General features: G+C 33.4%; 1 long non-coding RNA gene across 2 annotated transcripts in view; it reads right to left on the bottom strand.

Annotated features, from left to right (window-relative positions):
• The window catches only part of LOC118925685 (uncharacterized), a 159,291-nt gene that overhangs the window by 6,370 nt on the left and 134,502 nt on the right, over nt 1-18,419 (bottom strand). The window contains exons 1-2 of one of the 2 annotated variants that reach the window (XR_005030153.2): nt 13,149-13,301; nt 2,262-2,426 (exon numbers count right to left, since the gene is read on the bottom strand). This is a non-coding gene — a long non-coding RNA (uncharacterized LOC118925685). Of the gene's footprint in view, nt 1-2,261; nt 2,427-13,148; nt 13,302-18,419 lie in introns of those variants that run through there. The other variant, XR_008997813.1, reaches the window with a different exon arrangement.

The raw sequence follows: 18,419 nt of genomic DNA, 5'->3' as shown, positions 1-18,419 counted from the left end.
TTCAACTGTAAGCAGAATAGTGCTGTACTAAATAAGGAGTCTTAAAGCAAACTAAAACAAAGAATGTGCACAATTTGTCACACTTACTCATTAGCTTATTTATAACCTATAAATTATCATCTTTTTACCGCTACTTTTCTCACTTGACCCAATAGTTTGTTTCCTGAGTTTAAGATCTAGATTAAGAAAGCAAAGAATGTGCTCTGTTGGTTTTTATTATAAATTCATATTCTGGTATTATAAAAAAATTCCTGATGGACAGAGAAGAAAGGAAATGTCTTTATAAAAAAAATAGTTTTCTGGATTAATTTGGAAATTATATATACAAATTCAAGTGTGTATCAATTGTGGTTTATTGAATAGATATATTTTTCACAGTGTTGTGCATTCAATATAACTTCAAATGCCCAAGACAATGTACAAAGATGGCTTATAATCTGCAGAGTGATGTAATCTAATATGGACCAGTTATTGTTGTTGAAGTTAGAATAATGGATTCTGTCAGAGTGCGGCGAATATTTATTGTAAGTGAATCATTGTCATTGAAGACATATATCATATATGTTGTGGTTTGAGTCTTGTATTGGGATAATTTCAATACTCATCACTCAAGTAAAAATTGTATTGAAAAATCTGGCACATTTTTAGTGCCCCACCCAAATGTGATAATAAAATTAAGGGTAATTAGATATGATTACAATTTTCCAGAAGAAAAACTTGTTTCTATGGGCTAATATGCTTCTGGGAAATTGTGATTTAACTCATCCCAATGTTGAATTAAAATTTTTTTAAACATATAAATATCATAATAGGTTAAGTTCTCATGCAGTTTGGTCATATGTTAATTTTTTTAATGGATTTTGTCAAATTAGTGTAAATTCTTGGCATAAGGATTATTTGGTGGGTCTACATAAATATTTTTGTGAGAATATGTCAGAATCTGAAGAAGCCTGGATCTAAGTGCTACTATCTTTAAATTACAGGCAGAAATGAAGAGCCTGTAGATTCCTTTTTAAAAGTGTGACTGAAAATATTTTAGATTAAAAAATGTGTACCTTCAGCTAATGAGAACCAGGAAAAGCAGCAGCAAAGTCAATTTAAATTATAAGTAAATAAACCTAATTCTTGGCTAAAGGCTTTCTTTTTAAATCTACAGAAATACCATTGATGCAGTCTGTGGTAAAATCCTGAATTCAAAAATCCTGGTAAACATCCCGGGGAAAACACTTGGCCTTATATTATTATTGGAGGATGGAGGAAAATGTCCACCAAGGATCCTATTACCTATTCTTCAAATGATGAAAACACATTAATCATAATAACCAACATCCATCTGCACCTAACCTGTTGTCTGACACCTAGTCAGGGTTCACTGAAATTCCATAGCGCATGTTCGATCAACGTTCCTATTCCACAGAACAGGAAACTGAGCTAACGGGGTTCAGTGACATACCTATGGTCACACAACAAATGAACAGTGTTTTGGAAACTGCTAATTGCTCCCCAGTATCCATTCTCCCCTTCTCCTTCCAGTAATAAAAAGCCTAAGTTTAAGGTACATCCATGGCTTAAACCCCACCTAGGACCACATTACCCATCCTCTCTTGCAGTTATTATAACCATGATACCACATTTTTGTCAATAGTTTTGAGTTCAAAAATGCTTTTTGCAACTTCTGAGTCTTACATTTGAAGAGTTGTACATGTCTGAAAGCTATTTGCTGAGTGTGACAAAGCCACATGATGCAAGTTGCCTGAGTCTCAACAGGATCAAACCACAGTGAGGTCAGGACAGCTTGTCGAGACTTGTATGTGAAAGAGAAATAAGCTGTCTAAACTCTCTTTTTATGCTTTTATGTTTAGGGCTCTCCCTTTTTCTTACTCTCTCAACAATTCAATAGGTATCCCAACTAATACATCGTGAGAACTGAGTTTCGAATCCACATCAGTTTGAATCTAGAGCCAATTATCTTAAGCATGATAACATTCTCAGTTATAACTGTTATTTGATAGGATTATTAAGCTCTCTTTGGATTATCAAGCTCCAGTTGGTAATTTATGCCTCTAGAACTCTTGGATCAACTAATTTTGACAAAGAAGAACAATAAATAGGAAAGACATATTGTAGGAAAAACTACACGTGCTACTAGTATTTTTTTCTGAATTAATATTCCCCAAATACTCCACTTGGTAGGAATGTACAAACATTACAAGTATAGATGGTCTGTTTCATCACCAGTAATTCATTCCTTTAACTTATACCTTTTGCTTATGGTATTGTCTCCTGATTGTGGGTCTCCACTGGCTCCTTTATATTTCTTTCACAATTTCTGATTTCTCAGAGTTCTTATGTTGTTCCTCTTGCTGCCTTATCAATATAAGATGTCTTCCAGCCTTCAAATGACTCCAGTAATTTACAAATCACTTCTGTAAATATATTTAATTAATGCAAATTAGTTGGTCAGTAAAAATTTAAATTAAAAAAATGTGCATCAAAAAGTATATATGGAGAGCAACCTATGGAATAGGAGAAAACATTTACAAACCTCATATCCAATAAGAGGTTCATATCCAAAATATACAGGGAACTCATATGACTCAATAGCAAAGTAAATAAATAACCCAATTTTAAAATGGGCAAAGGATATGAATACACATTTTCCCAAGGGAGATATACAAATGGAGAATAGGTGCATGAAAAGGTCCTCAACATCACTAATCATCAGAAAGATGCAAATCAAGACCACAATGAACTATCATCTCACTCTTGTTATAATGGCAATTATCAAAAAGACAAGACATAAAAAATGCTGGTGAGGATATGAAGAGAACCCTTGTACACTGTTGGTGATAATGTAAACTGACACAGCCACTGCAGAAAACAGAATGGATGTTCCTTAAGAAATTAAAAATAAAAATACTATATGATCCAGCAAGTGGATTTCTGGGTATATATCCAAAGGAAATGAAATCATTATCTCAAGGAGTTATAAGTACTCCCATGTTCATAGCTCTGGTATGGAAACAACCTATGTTCATTGATGGATGAATGGACAAAAAAGATGAGATATACATATAACATGGAATATTATTCACTATTAAAAATGAAGGAAATTCTACTATTTGCTACAACATGGATGAAACTGGAGAGAATTATGCTAAGTGAAATAAGCTAGACAAAGAAAGGCAAATACTGTGCAGTGTCACTTATATGTGGAATATATATATATTTATATATATATATATAAAGTTGGAATCATAGAAAAAGAAAGTAGAATGGTATTTCCAGGGGCTGGGGGTGGGGCAAATAAGGAGAGATTGGTAAAGAGTACAAACTTCCAGTTTTAAGATGAATGAGGTCTGAGGATCTAATGTATAACATGGTGACTAGTATTTGATAACATTGTATTGTATAACTGAACTTTTCTGAGAGTAGAACTTTAGTGTTCTCACACATAAAAAAGTGAGGTGATGGATATTTCATTAACTCTATTTGAGGAATCCCTTCGCAAAGTATACATTATTGAATCATCATTTTGTACACATATATCTTATAATTTTGTCAGTTGTACCTCAGTAAAGCTGAAAAGAAGTAAATGATATGTGGATACTTCTGGTTTTTGTTCAACATATAAAAAGTTTATAAGTACACACTCCATCCTTACAAGAAAAACAGTGAGCTAGCTGAATATCAGCAGCTCTTCTTAGAGCCATTGGGGAATTGAAGTCATAGGGCAAACTAGTACTCACAAAACTGGCAAAACAGGTAAATACAGAGAATTAATGAGCTTGAATATATGTCAATAGAAAATATCCAAACTGAAAAGCAAAAGGCAGAAAGAAACAGAAAAAATGGAACATTATATCCAAGAATGGTCCAATAGTTACAAAAGGTTTAACATGTGTAATGAGAATGCCAGGAGAAAAAGATAGAAAAAGAAGTATTTGAAACAAAAATGACCAAGAATTTCCTAAAAGTAAGACACAATATACCAAAACTCACACAAGAAGAAATATATCTACATATATAAAAGATACAGAAATCAATAACCACCCAAATTAGCACCAGTTTAGATGGATTTACTGGTGAATCTACCAAACATTTAAGGAAGAAGTTATACCAATTCTCTGTGTCTCTTTCAGAGGATACAAAGAGAAGGAATACTTCCTAACTTATAACATGAGCCAGCACTATCCTAATATCAAAATCAAAGACATTACAAAAAACAAAAAAGCAACTCTATATCAGTACCTCTCATGAACACAAATACAAAAATCCTCAATGAAATATTGGTAAATCAAATCCAACAATGTATATAAAGGATTATACACTATGATCAAGTGGGTTTTATCTCAAGTATTCAACGCTGGTTCAACATTTGAAATCAATTAATGTATCTGTCACATCAACAGGCTACAAATAAACAATTACATGATCATGTCAATACATGCAGAAAAAGCATTTGGCAAAATTCAACACCTGTTAATGACAAAAGCTATCAGTGAAATAGGAATAGAGGGGAACTACCTCAACCTAATAAAGAACATCTACAAAAAACCTATAGCTAACATCATACTTAATGGTGAGAAACTCAAAGCTTTCCCCTTAAGATTGGGTACAAGGCAAGGATGCTGACTCCTGTCATTGCCTTTCAATATTGTAATTGAAATTCTAGTTAATGCAATAAAGCACGGAAAGGAGATAAAAGACATGCAGATTGGGAAGGAAGAAATTAAACAGTTTTTGTTCATAGATGACATGATTGCCTTTGTAGAAAATTGGAAAGAATCATAAAAAATCTGAAACTATTAAGTGATTATAGCAAGGTTGCAGGATACAAGCTTAGTATATAAAGTCAATTGCTTTCTTATGTATCAGAAATGAACAATTGGAATTTGAAATTCAAAACATAACATCATTTGCATTAACATTAAAAGAAATACTTTAGTGTACATCCTAAAAGGTATGTACAATATCTATATGAGGAAAACCACAGAATTCCTATGAAGGAAATCAGAGAAGCTCTAAGTAAGTGGAGAGATGTTCATGGATAGGAAGACTTAATAATGTTGATATCAGTTCTTCCCAGCTTCGTCTATATATAGACTCAATGAAATCCCAGTCAAAGGTAACTTGTGGATACTGACAAAATAATACTAAGTTTATCAGAGAAAGAGTCAGAATGGCCAACATAAAATCAAAGAGAACCAACAAGTCTTCAAGTCTAGACTTCAAGACTGACTTACTATAAAGTTACAGCAATCAAGATAGTGTGGTACTTGTGAAAAACTAGAAAAGGAGATCAGTGGAACAGATTAGAGAACTCAGCAATAGACCCACACAGTCAACTGATGTTTGACAAAGTCAGTTCCATAGAGTCTTTTCAAGGAAAGGTGCTGGGACAATGTAAATTAGTTCAACCTTTGTGGAAAGCAGTATGGAGGTTCCTCAAAATGCTCAAAATAGAAATACCATTTGACCCAGTAATTCCACTTCTAGGAATTTACCCTAAGAATGCAGCACTCCAGTTTGAAAAAGACAGATGCACCCCTATGTTGATCGCTGCACTATTTACAATAGCTAAGATATGGAAGCAACTTAAATGTCCATCAGTAGATGAATGGGAACAGATCCTACCATTTGCAACAACATGAATGGAGCTAGAGGGTATTATGCTCAGTGAAATAAGCCAGGTGGAGAAAGACAAGTACCAAATGATTTCACTCATATGTGGAGTATAAGAACAAAGGAAAACTGAAGGAACAAAATAGCAGCAGAATCACAGAACCCATGAATGGACTAACAGTTACCAAAGGGAAAGGGACTGGGGAGAATGGGTGGGAAGGGAGGGACAAGGGTGAGGAAAAAGAAAGGGGGCATTAAGATTAGCATGTATAGTGTATGGGGGGGTACGGGGAGGGCTGTGCAACACAGAGCAGACAAATAGTGATTTTACAGCATCTTACTACGCTGATGGACAGTGACTGTGAAGGAGTATGTGGGGGGGACTTGGTGAAGGGGGGAGTCTAGTAAACATAATGTTCTCTTCATGTAATTGTAGATTAATGATACCAAAATAAAATTTAAAAAAAGAATCTAACACTGATCTTTTATCTTTTACAAAGATTAATTCAAAATGGATCATAGACATACTCACAATGCAAAACTATACAACTGTACAAGATAATATAGAAGAAATTCTAGGTGACCACAGGTTTGGCAATGGGTTCAACATAAAATATAAGATCCATGAAAGAAAAAATTAATGTTAGATTTCATTAAAATTTAAAATTTCTGCTCTGTGCATGTGTGAAAGACACTGCTAAGAGAATAAAGAGATAAGATACAGATTGGGAAAATATATTTGAAAAACACATGTCTGATAAAGGACAGACATACAGAATATACAAAGAACACCTAAAACACAATGAACCAATCAACTGAAACTAAAAGTTGGCAAAAGTTCTGAAGAGACATCTCACCAAACAAGATATACAGATGGAAATAAACATATGAAAAGATGCTCAGCCTCATATGTTATTAGGGAAATGTAAATTAAAGTATCAATGAGATACTACTACACACCTATTAATATGGCCCAAATCCAAAACCCTGACACCACCAAAAACTGGCTATGATATGGTACAAAAGGAACTCTCTTTCATTGCTGGTAGGAATGCAAAATAATGTAACCACTTTGGAAAACTAGTAACTTTTACAAAGCTAAAGATAACTTTATTATTTGATCCAGCAATTGTGCTCCTTCATATTCACCCAATTGAGAGAAAATTTATGTTCACACAAAAATATGAATATGAGTGTTTATAGGAGTTTTATTCATAATTTCAAAAAAATGAGAAGCAATCAATATATCTTTTAATAGGCGAGTTGATAAAGTGTGGGATGTCTATGAAATGGAATATTATACAGTGATAAAAAGAAATGAAGCCATTGAGACACAAAAAGACACAGAGGAACCTTAAATGCACATTGCTAACTTAAAGAAGCCAGTCTGAAAACGATACGTACTGTATCATTCTAGGTATATGATGTTTTGGAAAAGGAAAAACTATAGACAGTAAAAAGATTAGTGTTTGTCATGAACTGGGGTAAGAGAATGAAAGAGAAGAATGAACAGGTAGAGCACAGGAGATTTTTAGGGCAGTGAAAATATTTTGTATGATACTGTAATGGTGAATACATGAGATTATGCATTCATCAAAATCCACAGACATATCTAACATAGAAAGCAAACTCTAAAGTAATCTACAGACTTTAGTTAATAATAATATGTCAGTATTGGTTCATCAACAATAAGAAATGTACCACACTAATGCAAGGTATTAATAATAGGGAAACTCTATGTGTTTGGGTGAGGAGTTATCAGAATCTGTGTACACTCTGCTTAATTTTTCTGCAAACCTAAAAAATAAAGTCTAATTAAAGAGAAAGGTAGGTGAAGGTATATTTTGTGTAGTTATATTTCTAATTTAAGGAGCTAAAAAAATATAAAAATTGCCATTTTTGAATCTAGAACTTATTGAAATGAAAATTTTACTCTATTGAACTCTATATTGCTTATTATTTATAGATATCAATTTAAGTTTTGTTTGATAATAAACAATACTGATTTATGGACTATCTGAAATATGCATATATATTTAACACTTCTACAACTAGTTTCTTTTTTAATGAAGTATAGTTGACATAATATTATAATAATTTCTAGGGTACAACATAATGATTTAATATATATTATATATATATATATATATATAAAATGAAATACTCACCACAATAAGTGTAGTTATCATCTGTCACCATACCAAGTTATTTCAAATTATTGACTATATTCCTTGTGCTGTACCTTTGATCCCATGACTTATTTATTTTATAACTAGGAGATTATACCTCTTAATCCTCTTCACCTGTTTCACCTATCATGACTATTTCTTGAAAAATTCTATTACACTTTTCTGCTGTAGATATATTTGATGTATCTTTATTCTTCTTAAAGATTCTTATTATGCATTAACAAATATTTTTTCAATATTTGTGATTCCCAGTGGGTACAAGAATTACTTGGGTTATTTTTCACAGGAGAATGGCAAGTCTGCTTCTTGACTCACACTACAATAATATGGACAGAGGTGGAGGCAATGCAGTGTTTAGTTTCTAGTCAGTTGGTATGAATATGATCCTTGAATCTCTGTTAAGTAGTTTCATGTATAACTATTGCTAAGTCAGTCTGGCAAAATGCTGTTTATAAATAACTGTTAGCAATTCATGACAATAATTAGTTTTAATGCTGTAATAACTGAGCTCTGCATAAATGAGCTAATACCATTTCTTCATTTATTATAATCTGAGATGACCACAGACAAAAATTTTAAAACCAAACATTGAAAAGTTTTAGAACTTATGGTAAATATCTCCTTACTTCCTCTCTCTCACTCTTCTTCTACCTCTCTTATATTTATTCCTTTCTTACTGTGATACTATTTCATTTTATTCAGTTAATGGTCAGTTGAATGTGTGTGCTTGTAGGGAGAGAAAAACAAGTGAAATGTTAATCAAAATACTTATCATTTATAAGTTAATTTCAATAGTGATGATGTAGGGAATGTTCTTAGCAAACAAGATATCTTATGAAATATGATGTGATGGCTTTCTTTATACATACATGAAAAGCAAAACAAGTAAGTTTTACTGGCTAGGGTAGAAGTGGTTAGTTATCAAAAGTTGATATTATAAGTGTATTCATTAAAAAGGGATTTTATTTCCACTTTACGGTATGATGGTTATTGTAAAATGATGTCTTATTAGTGTGTTTGTAATAGCCACAGTCTTGCTAACAGCTGGGCAAGCGTGCTACTGTATCCATACAATACAATAGAACAAATCAACAGCAATTTATTGATCAGTGTTCAGCTACCAGAAAGAGTTAATTGTTCTGTCCAAAGTGTCTGGTTGCTTTCAGGGAAAAGTTTAAAACTCCAGGAACTAGAATCATTATTATACATTATTACTTAGTGTAACAATTATTATATTAGTATACATTATTACTCACTACTACCTCTATGTGGCAGAGACTTTCTAATTAACAATAGCTCTGCCAAGAATTTTGACAATTTGAGGTAGAATTTATATAAAATGAAATACAAAACTCTTACGGATATAATTCATTGAGGTTTTACAAACATATAAACTTTTGCAACTACTACTCCAATAAAGGTAAATATTTATATTGCCTGGTTCACTAATGTCCTATCCCATTTAATTCACACCCTTGCCTCAGAGGTAACTACTGTTTTGTTTTCTATTATCAAAGATAATTTTGTCTGTTCTTGAACTTCTAAAAGGTGGAATCAAAAGCAAGCACTTTTTTTGGGGGGGGGCCTCTTTTGTGCAATATAATCTTTTTGAAATACATTAATGATTTTGTATATATCAGTAATACTTTTTAATTGCTGAATGGTATTCCAACATACAAACATACCACATTTTGTTTTGTTATTTTTCTGTGATAGATATTTGGAACTTTTTCTAGTTTCCTGATATTATGAATGAAACTGTTCTAAAAATCTCTTATAAGTCTTTTTGGAAGTATATTTTTCACTTCTTTTGGTTAATTATTTAGGGGTGGAATTTCTGGATAATGAAGTAGGTGTATTTTTAACTGTATAAGAAACCACCAGTTTCAACATTCCCAGCATCAATGAATGCAGCTCCAATTGCACTCTATTCTCAGCAACATTACGTTTGTCAGTCTATTTTTATATTAGCTAATCTAGTGAGTATAGAATAGTATTTCATTTAGTTTTAACAAATGAAAACTAATGATGTTGCGCATCTTTTTCATGTGCTAATGGCCATTCAAATTTCTTCTTTTTAGAAACATCTGATAAAGATTAATTTTCTATTTTTTATTTGATGGTTTGTCCTTTTACTGATTTGCAGAAGTTCATTATATATTCTGAACACAGCTGTCTTGCCAGGTTTATATTTTGCAAATAATTTTATTTTTCATAATAGTGATTTTTTTGATGAGCAGAGGTTTTAATTTTTGATGAAATCCATTTTATCAATTTTTTTTGTTTTATGGTAGGATTTTTTGGTCCTATTTAAGAAATTTCTCTCTTTACATTCTATTGATGTAGTTAGATGTCATCACAACAGTATCGTGTTGGCTGGTAACTGTAACGTTATAATAAGGTTGAAATTAGAAAGTGTGTATACTCCAATCTTGTTGAAGATTGTCCTGGGTATTTTAGGACCTTTGCATTTCCATGGGAATTTTAGGAATAACTTGTCAGGTTACAAACACACAGAACTTTTTGGGATTTTGGTGGACAATGTGTTCAATCTACAAATCAATTAACAAATATTGTCTTCCATGTTTATCTTCTAATTCTATGAGAAATCAAAACTTAAAATTTAACTTTCCAAATAGAATTGATTTGTATTCCAACCATTGATCTTTTTTTTTTTTTTTTTTTTTTTTTTTTAGATAATTATTTTTTATTGAAGGGTAGTTGACACACAGTATTACATTACATTAGTTTCAGGTGTACAACACAGTGATTCAACATTTATATACATGATAATTCTAAGTACCAGCTATCACCATACCAAGTTGTTACAATATTTTGACTATATTCCTTATGCTATACATTACATCCCGGTTGCTTATTTATTTTACAATTGGAAGTGTGTACTTTTTCTTGGTTGTTGTTGTTAGGGCATCTCTCATTTTTATTGATCAAATGGTTGTTAACAACAATAAAATTCTGTATAGGGGAGTCAATGCTCAATGCACAATCATTAATCCACCCCAAGCCTAATTTTCGTCAGTCTCCAATCTTCTGAAGCATAACGAACAAGTTCTTACATGGAGAACAAATTCTTACATAGCGAATAAGTTACATGGTGAACAGTACAAGGGCAGTCATCACAGAAACTTTTGGTTTTGCTCATGCATTATGAACTATAAACAGTCAGTTCAAATATGAATACACATTTGATTTTTATACTTGATTTATATGTGGATACCACATTTCTCTCTTTATTATTTTTAATAAGATGCTGAAGTGGTAGGTAGATACAACATAAAGGTAGAAAACATAGTTTAGTGTTGTAAGAGAGCAAATGTAGATGATCAGGTGTGTGCCTGTAGACTATGTGTTAATCCAAGCTAGACAAGGGCAATAAAACATCCACATATGCAGAAGATTTCTCTCAGTACAGGGGGGGTGAGGTTCTAAGCCTCACCTCTGTTGATCCCCAATTTCTCACCTGATGACCCCCCAGCGACTGTGCCTGTCTTAGGTTGTTCCTCCCTTGAGGAATCTTACCCGTCTCTGGCTAACCAGTCATCTTCCGGGGCCACATAGGGAAATGTTAAGTTGGTAAGTGAGAGAGAAGCCTTATTGTTTGAAATGGTTAGCTTTTTATTTCTTTGCATATTTATGCCCTGTGGCTTCTATGCCCAGCATTTGTCTTGAGGTATCTTTACCACTTGGAGGAGTTATGATACTCGGTAAATTTGATATGAGGCACGAATTCTATTTAAGAATTCGTTGTAATTAGGAAGGAAGAAGAAAAGCTATAGAAGTAGCAGGCGGGAGAAAACATGGGAAGATTGATTATTTCTTTGACATATCTTCTTGTAGAGTAACTTCAGCATGTATAGGTTTTAAGCTACTACTTAAATTGCGCACACACATTAACATAATAGGAGTATAGTTACATAACCAAAGCATACCTGTAATTACCAGCCATCTCCAGTGAAACCAAGAAAACCAGTTAGGCACCCTAGGCATTTGTGAAAACTTATCAATGATATGATGGTTATTATCTAACTGAATTTGAATAGTTTGAGAAAAATCAGACAAATTAAAACAACCCATTCCTGGGCACTGTTCACATCCCATATGTTCTTTTAACAGTAAATAGTCTGTAGTTGTAAGATTTTGGAGCGCTACAATTTGCACTTCTCCTAATTCTTGGTTGAGTTCCAACAGTATAGATCCAGTCAAATTTGTTGTTTTACTGTATGCACAGGCCAGCTTAGATATCTCCTTCATTCCCATGGCAAGTCCAGGAGCTGGTGGGATGAGTGCATCTACAGCTGTAGCAGTGCGTGGATCTTTGTTGGGGTTTTTTGATGATCATCTTCTGGCATGAGTCTTCCCGAGAGTGCTGATGTTGGAAGTTCTCTTTCATATCGTTTCTTAGTTCATTTTCGGGGTAGCCAAATTAGGCTTTGATCCTCTGTATAAACACAAACAGACCCTTTGCCTACACTTTTATATGTCCTTTATATTATTGTGTAGAACTCATTAGAGGTCACCACATAGGAACTGCATTTTTTTTTTTTTTTAATCATTAATCTACACTTACATGACGAATACTTACGAATACTTTGTTTACTAGGCTCTCCCCTATACCAGGTCCCCCCTATATACTCCTTTACAGTCACTGTCCATCAGCGTAGCAACCTGTTGTAGAATCACTACTTGTCTTCTCTGTGTTGTACAGCCCTCCCCTTTCTCCCACCCCGCTATGGATGCTAATCTTAATACCCCCCTACTTCTCCCCCCCTTATCCCTCCCTACCCACCCATCCTCCCCAGTCCCTTTCCCTTTGGTACCTGTTAGTCCATTCTTGAGTTCTGTGATTCTGCTGCTGTTTTGTTCCTTCAGTTTTTCCTTTGTTCTTATATTCCACAGATGAGTGAAATCATTTGGTATTTCTCTTTCTCTGCTTGGCTTGTTTCACTGAGCAAAATACCCTCCAGCTCCATCCATGTTGCTGCAAATGGTTGGATTTGCCCTTTTCTTATGGCTGAGTAGTATTCCATTGTGTATATGTACCACATCTTCTTTATCCATTCATCTATCGATGGACATTTAGGTTGCTTCCAATTCTTGGCTATTGTAAATAGTGCTGCGATAAACATAGGGGCCAACCATTGATCTTATACTTCCAAACTTGCAAAACTTATTAGTTTTAGCAGTGTTTTTATATGTTTCTTAGCATTTCCTACAAAGCTCATGTACAATGTTTTCTGCAATAATCATGTTATGTCTGAATAGACTGTAACTTTTTCTTTTTCAATATTTATGCCTTCTACTTGTTTTTCTTACCTTTTTGCACTGGCTTGGACCTCCATGGTGAGTTGCAAGTGGCAAAGGCAAAACTCCTGAATCTTGGGGGAAAGTATTTTTTAGAATACTTCTTTGACCCATATTTTATTGCTATGTGGTTTAATTTTCAAATAAGAGATATCACCTCACACCAATCAGAATGGCCACTATTCAAAAGACAAGAAATAACAAGTGTTGGCAAGGATGTGAAGAAAAAGAGCACTCCAACATTGTTGGTGGCAATATAAATTGATCCAGCCACTGTGGAAAACAATATGGAGGTTCCTCAAGAAATGACTGATGGGTACCATGGGGGAGGGGTTGGGGTGGGTGGGAGAAACAGGTGGAAATAAAGAGGCACAAAATCTCAATCACAATATAAATTTGTCACAGGGATGAAACTACAGCATAGAGGAAAAGTCAATAGTTCTGTAACATCGTCTGTGTTGACAGACAGTAAGTACACTAGTTGGGGTGAGCATTTGATAATGAATATAACTGTCAAATCACTATGTTGTATACTTGAAACCAATATAATATTGTGTATCAACTGTATTTCAATAAAAATATGTCAAAGAACACAAATAGTGGAGGTTTTCAAAATGCTGTTACTTGTTTTGAATTTAATTCCATTTTGGAAAGAGGACATATATTGTAAGATTTCACATGTTGAAATTCACTGATGTTTGTTTTATGAGCCCACAGATGGCCTACCATTTAGGACATTCCACACGCATTTAAAAATATGGGTTTTCTGTAACTACTGTTTGCGATGTTTCAAAATGTTAATTAGCTCAAGTTGTTAGTAGTAATATCCAAATCTTCAACATTGTTAATGTTGTTGCTTACTTGTTCTTTCAATTATAGTGTTAAATATTCCAACTGTGTTTGATATTTGTGTATTCCTCAATTTAGTTCTGTCATTTTTTCCCTTCCTAGCTTTTAAAGTACTATTATTGAGTTCATATGCAGTGAGAAATGTTATGGTGTTCCTCAGAGATTGACCTATAATGGGAGTTTCCTATTCACCTGATAATACTCCTGGTCCTATAGTCTATTGTATATTGTTTTGATAAGGCAACCCTAGTTTTCCTTATGCTTATTAACTGCATGCTATATCTGTTTCCACTATTTTCTTTCCAATTTATCTGTGTATTTATATGTTTCATATTTTATAAAAAGTGGATTTGGGTCTTAAAAAAATTCATTCTGACAATCTTGGTCTTTTAATTATAATATAGTCCATTTATATATAATATAATTATTCATCTGTTTGGATTTAAGTCTACTTGCTATTTCTTTTCTAGTGGTCCAAGTGATTTTTCTAATTCCCCATTTTCTGCCTTCTTTTCTGGCTAATAAAATATTTTTAGAATTCTGATTTAATTTCTCAGTTGTCTTTTATTTGTATTATCATTTTATTTTTAACCTGGAAATTAAAATTCTAACTTATCACAGTATTCTTCATAGTAAGACTACTTTGTATTTCACTATATGCTATATAGTGATAGTCATTATGATTTCATTTTTCCTTCATCCTCTATCATGTCTATATATTTCACTAGTATCAAAATGCATGTAATACATTTTACTTTATACAGTTATACTTTGAATGGAATTAAGATAAAAATATATTTTATATTCCCCACATATTTTCAATTTTCAGTATTCTTTATTCCTTCTTGTAGATCCAAGTTGCATCTAGTTTGGTTTCCATTGAACATGACTATTCCTTTTCATTTCTGACAGTGCAGTCCTTCTGATGACTAATGCACTCAGCTTTTATTTTTGTCAATTTGACTTTCCTTTTTAAAGAAGTTTTTGCTGGATATAAAATATGGCCCCAAAACTGTTTTTCATTTCAGTACTTTAAAACTCCTTTTTCATTGTCTTCCAGATTCTATTGTTACTAGTAAAAAGTCTGCTAATGTTTGTATTATTGTTACCTTTTGTGTAATATGTCTCATTTTTTTTTGATGTTGGGTTGTATGAGTTCTTTATAATTTTGGATATTAACTTCTTATCAGATATATCATTTGCAAATATATTCTCCCATACAGTAGGTTGCATTTTTGTTTTGTTGAGGGTTTCCTTTGTTATTCAGAAGCTTTTTAGTTTGATGTAGTCCTACTTATTTTTGTTTTTGTTTCCCTTGACCAAGGAGACATATCCAGAAAAAAAATATTAATGCTGATATTCATGGGGTTCTTGTCTATGTTTTCTTCTAAGAGTTTTATGGTTTCCCATCTTACATTTAGGTCTTTAATCTACTTAGAGTTTCCTTTTGTGCATGGTGTGAGACTGATCTAGTATCACTCTTTTCCATCTAGCTGTCCAGTTTTTCCAACACCATTTATTGAAGAGACTGTCTTTTCCCCATTGTATATTCTTGTATCTTTTGTCATGTATTAATTGATCATATATGCTTAAGTTTATTTCTCATCTATTTTGTTTCATTGATCTATGTATTTATTGTGCCAGTACCATATACTTTTAGTCACTGTAGAGTTGTAGTACAGGTAAAATCAGGGAGCATAATACCCACAGCTTTGTTCTTCTTTCTTAAGATTGCTTTAGCTATTTCGTGTCTTTTGTGGTTCCATATAAATTTTAGAATTATTTCCTCTAGTTCATTGGAAACTGCCTTTGGTATTTTGATGGGGACTGCATTGAATCTGTAAATTGCTTTGGGCAGGATGGCCATTTTGACAATATTAATTATCCCTATCCAGGAGCATGTGCTAGCTTTTCATTTTTTATGTCTTCTTCAATTTCTTTCACCAGAGTTTTCAGAGTACAGGTCAATGAGTTTTATTTCAAAAATAGGTGGCATGCCTGAGAGGTATGGTTTGCTCACCGTCACCCTTTCTCTAGAATATGCCTTTTTATTGTAAACAGTGTTCAGTTTTATTATGGTAGGCAGTGAGATTACTGGCAAATCATTTTGTCCTGTTCGTGTTGGTTTATTATTTATTTTGATTGCTCTAAATCAGTTTTTAATTTAGTTGTAGATGTTTTTCTTACACCTTTTGTATGAGCTTTCCAGACCTCTACTAAATAGTCAGGTTGTTTAGCAAAGTCTCTCAGACTGGTTATAACTTCTGTTGTTACCATTAAGCAGTCAACTTAACATCACACGATTACCTTTAGGTATTGTGGAGTCTTATTCTGTGCATACCAAGGCCAGACTTTAGTCAAGGCCCACATTTTGAATTCCCATGAAGACTTCTGTTCTCTGACTCTACACTGGTCCTTCTTATTCAGTACTGTGTTTTGAAAATTCCAGCCACTTTGGCTGATTTGAACTCTCATCTCTGATCTGTAGCTCAATAAGACTGTTATTCAGTTTGGGTTTAACCTTGTGCACTGGAACAATAAAATATCCCCTGACAGAAGCCAGAGTGATTGCAATAATTACCTCAAAGTTCACAATCTTGCATTGTGTATTATTTAATGCCTGCAAATAGTTGCTATATATATAGTTCAATTTCATAGGTTTTTTTTCTTTAAATGAGAGGGCAAATCCAGTACCAGTTATTCTGTTAAGACTGAAAGTGGAAATTCATTAACCTTTTGCCAAAGCACTCTGTTCAGAAAACCTATACTTCAGTTTACTCTCATACTACAACCATACTCACAACAATTCTGACACCAGATATCCGTGAATTTTTCCCACACTAAGAATTTTATGATATCAGCTAGGTATCCTATAATTTAACTCAATTATAACACTATTTACTTGGAGATAGCATCAGATCCCACAAATTAAGGGCTCTATCACTTAAGACTCCCTCACCCCTTCTCAAACTTCAGATGCTAATTATGGGTCCAGGTTGTTACTTGTGCTTCTGATTCATTGGATATAGATTGGAGGTTTTAATGGCTTTGATTAATTTACTAGAGTGACTCAGAGAACTCAGAAAAACAGTTTTTTTTACTGTTTACCAGTTTATTATTAAAATATATGATAAAGGATACAGTTGAATATCCAGACCGAAGAGATGCATAGGGCAAAGTATGTAGAAAGGGGAACAGAGCTGCTATGACCTCTCTTGGTGTATCACTCCCCTGACACCTCATGTTTACCAATCCAGAAACCCTCTGAAACCTGTACTTTTGGGATTTTTCTGGATGTTTCATCATATAGGCATGATAGATTGTTAATTTCATTTTCAGCCCTTTTCTACTCTCTAGAGATTGGAGAGTGGGACTGAAAATTCCAAGCTTTTAATCATGGTCTGGTCTTTTTGCTGACTCGTCCTCATCTAGAAGCCACCAAAACTCACCTTATTAGAACACAAGAGACACTGTTATCATCCAGGAAATTCCAAGGGATTTAGGAACTCTGTTGCAGGAAATGGGGTCATATAGCAAATATTAGAACAAAAGGTGCTCCTATGTTCTTATCACTTAGGAAATTGTATGGGTTTTAGAAGCTTTGTGCCAGAAATCAGGGAGACAAGTACATTTTTTTTTCTATTACCACAGTTCTAAATGTTTGAGTAAAATTTCAGTCACATCTCCTGAGATTAGACTTGCAGAATATCTTACCATGTTTATGTCATTGAGTAGTGGGCACTGAATAATATTTCACCATGACATCCAGAATGTATTCAGGGTGCATGTACATCTGATTTAAGAGTGGAACTCTTCTTGTTCCACTTTGGTCTGTATCTTTGATAGATGCGTGGGAAATTTGTATGGGGGAAGTTTAAAAACTAAAACAGTTTAATATTTTAGGAAAACCATGTATTTCAGTGAGTACATTACAAACTATAGATAACTTTGACCTAATTCTTAATAAAAGTGTCTTTTATAATTTCATATTTTACTATTCTCTAGTATTCCTACAGGATAAAGTTAGTACTGTGCTTATGACTCTTTACATGTGTCTCTAAATTGGTAAAACCCTGGAATTGAAGTCGAGGTGAAAATAGTTTTACATGTTAAAATAATGTATGTAGGTTAGTTATCATTGCCAATTTTTCCTCATTTCAAGCATAGAACTGATTATAGACATTAGAAACATAGTTTTGTCACTTTATATATCAGTTCAGGAATTTAAGTCCATAGACAAAGAACTCGACAAGAGGTCGGGAAACTGGTTTCTATTCCCAGCTATCTTGTCATAATATTCACTCTAGTACTCAAAACTTTCCTGGGCCTAACCAAAGTGCAAGTTTTGTGTCAGAGTTCAAGTCTGCTTAAAAGCAACCAGGAATGCTTATTGAAAAATGCATATTTCTGTGCCCACCCAGATCTTACACATAC

This window comes from Manis pentadactyla, chromosome 5 (assembly GCF_030020395.1).
Source record: "Manis pentadactyla isolate mManPen7 chromosome 5, mManPen7.hap1, whole genome shotgun sequence".
NCBI classification, from domain to species: Eukaryota; Metazoa; Chordata; class Mammalia; order Pholidota; family Manidae; genus Manis; species Manis pentadactyla.
Note: the sequence above shows the minus strand (reverse complement) of the source record. Positions and strands in the feature narration are given on the sequence as shown.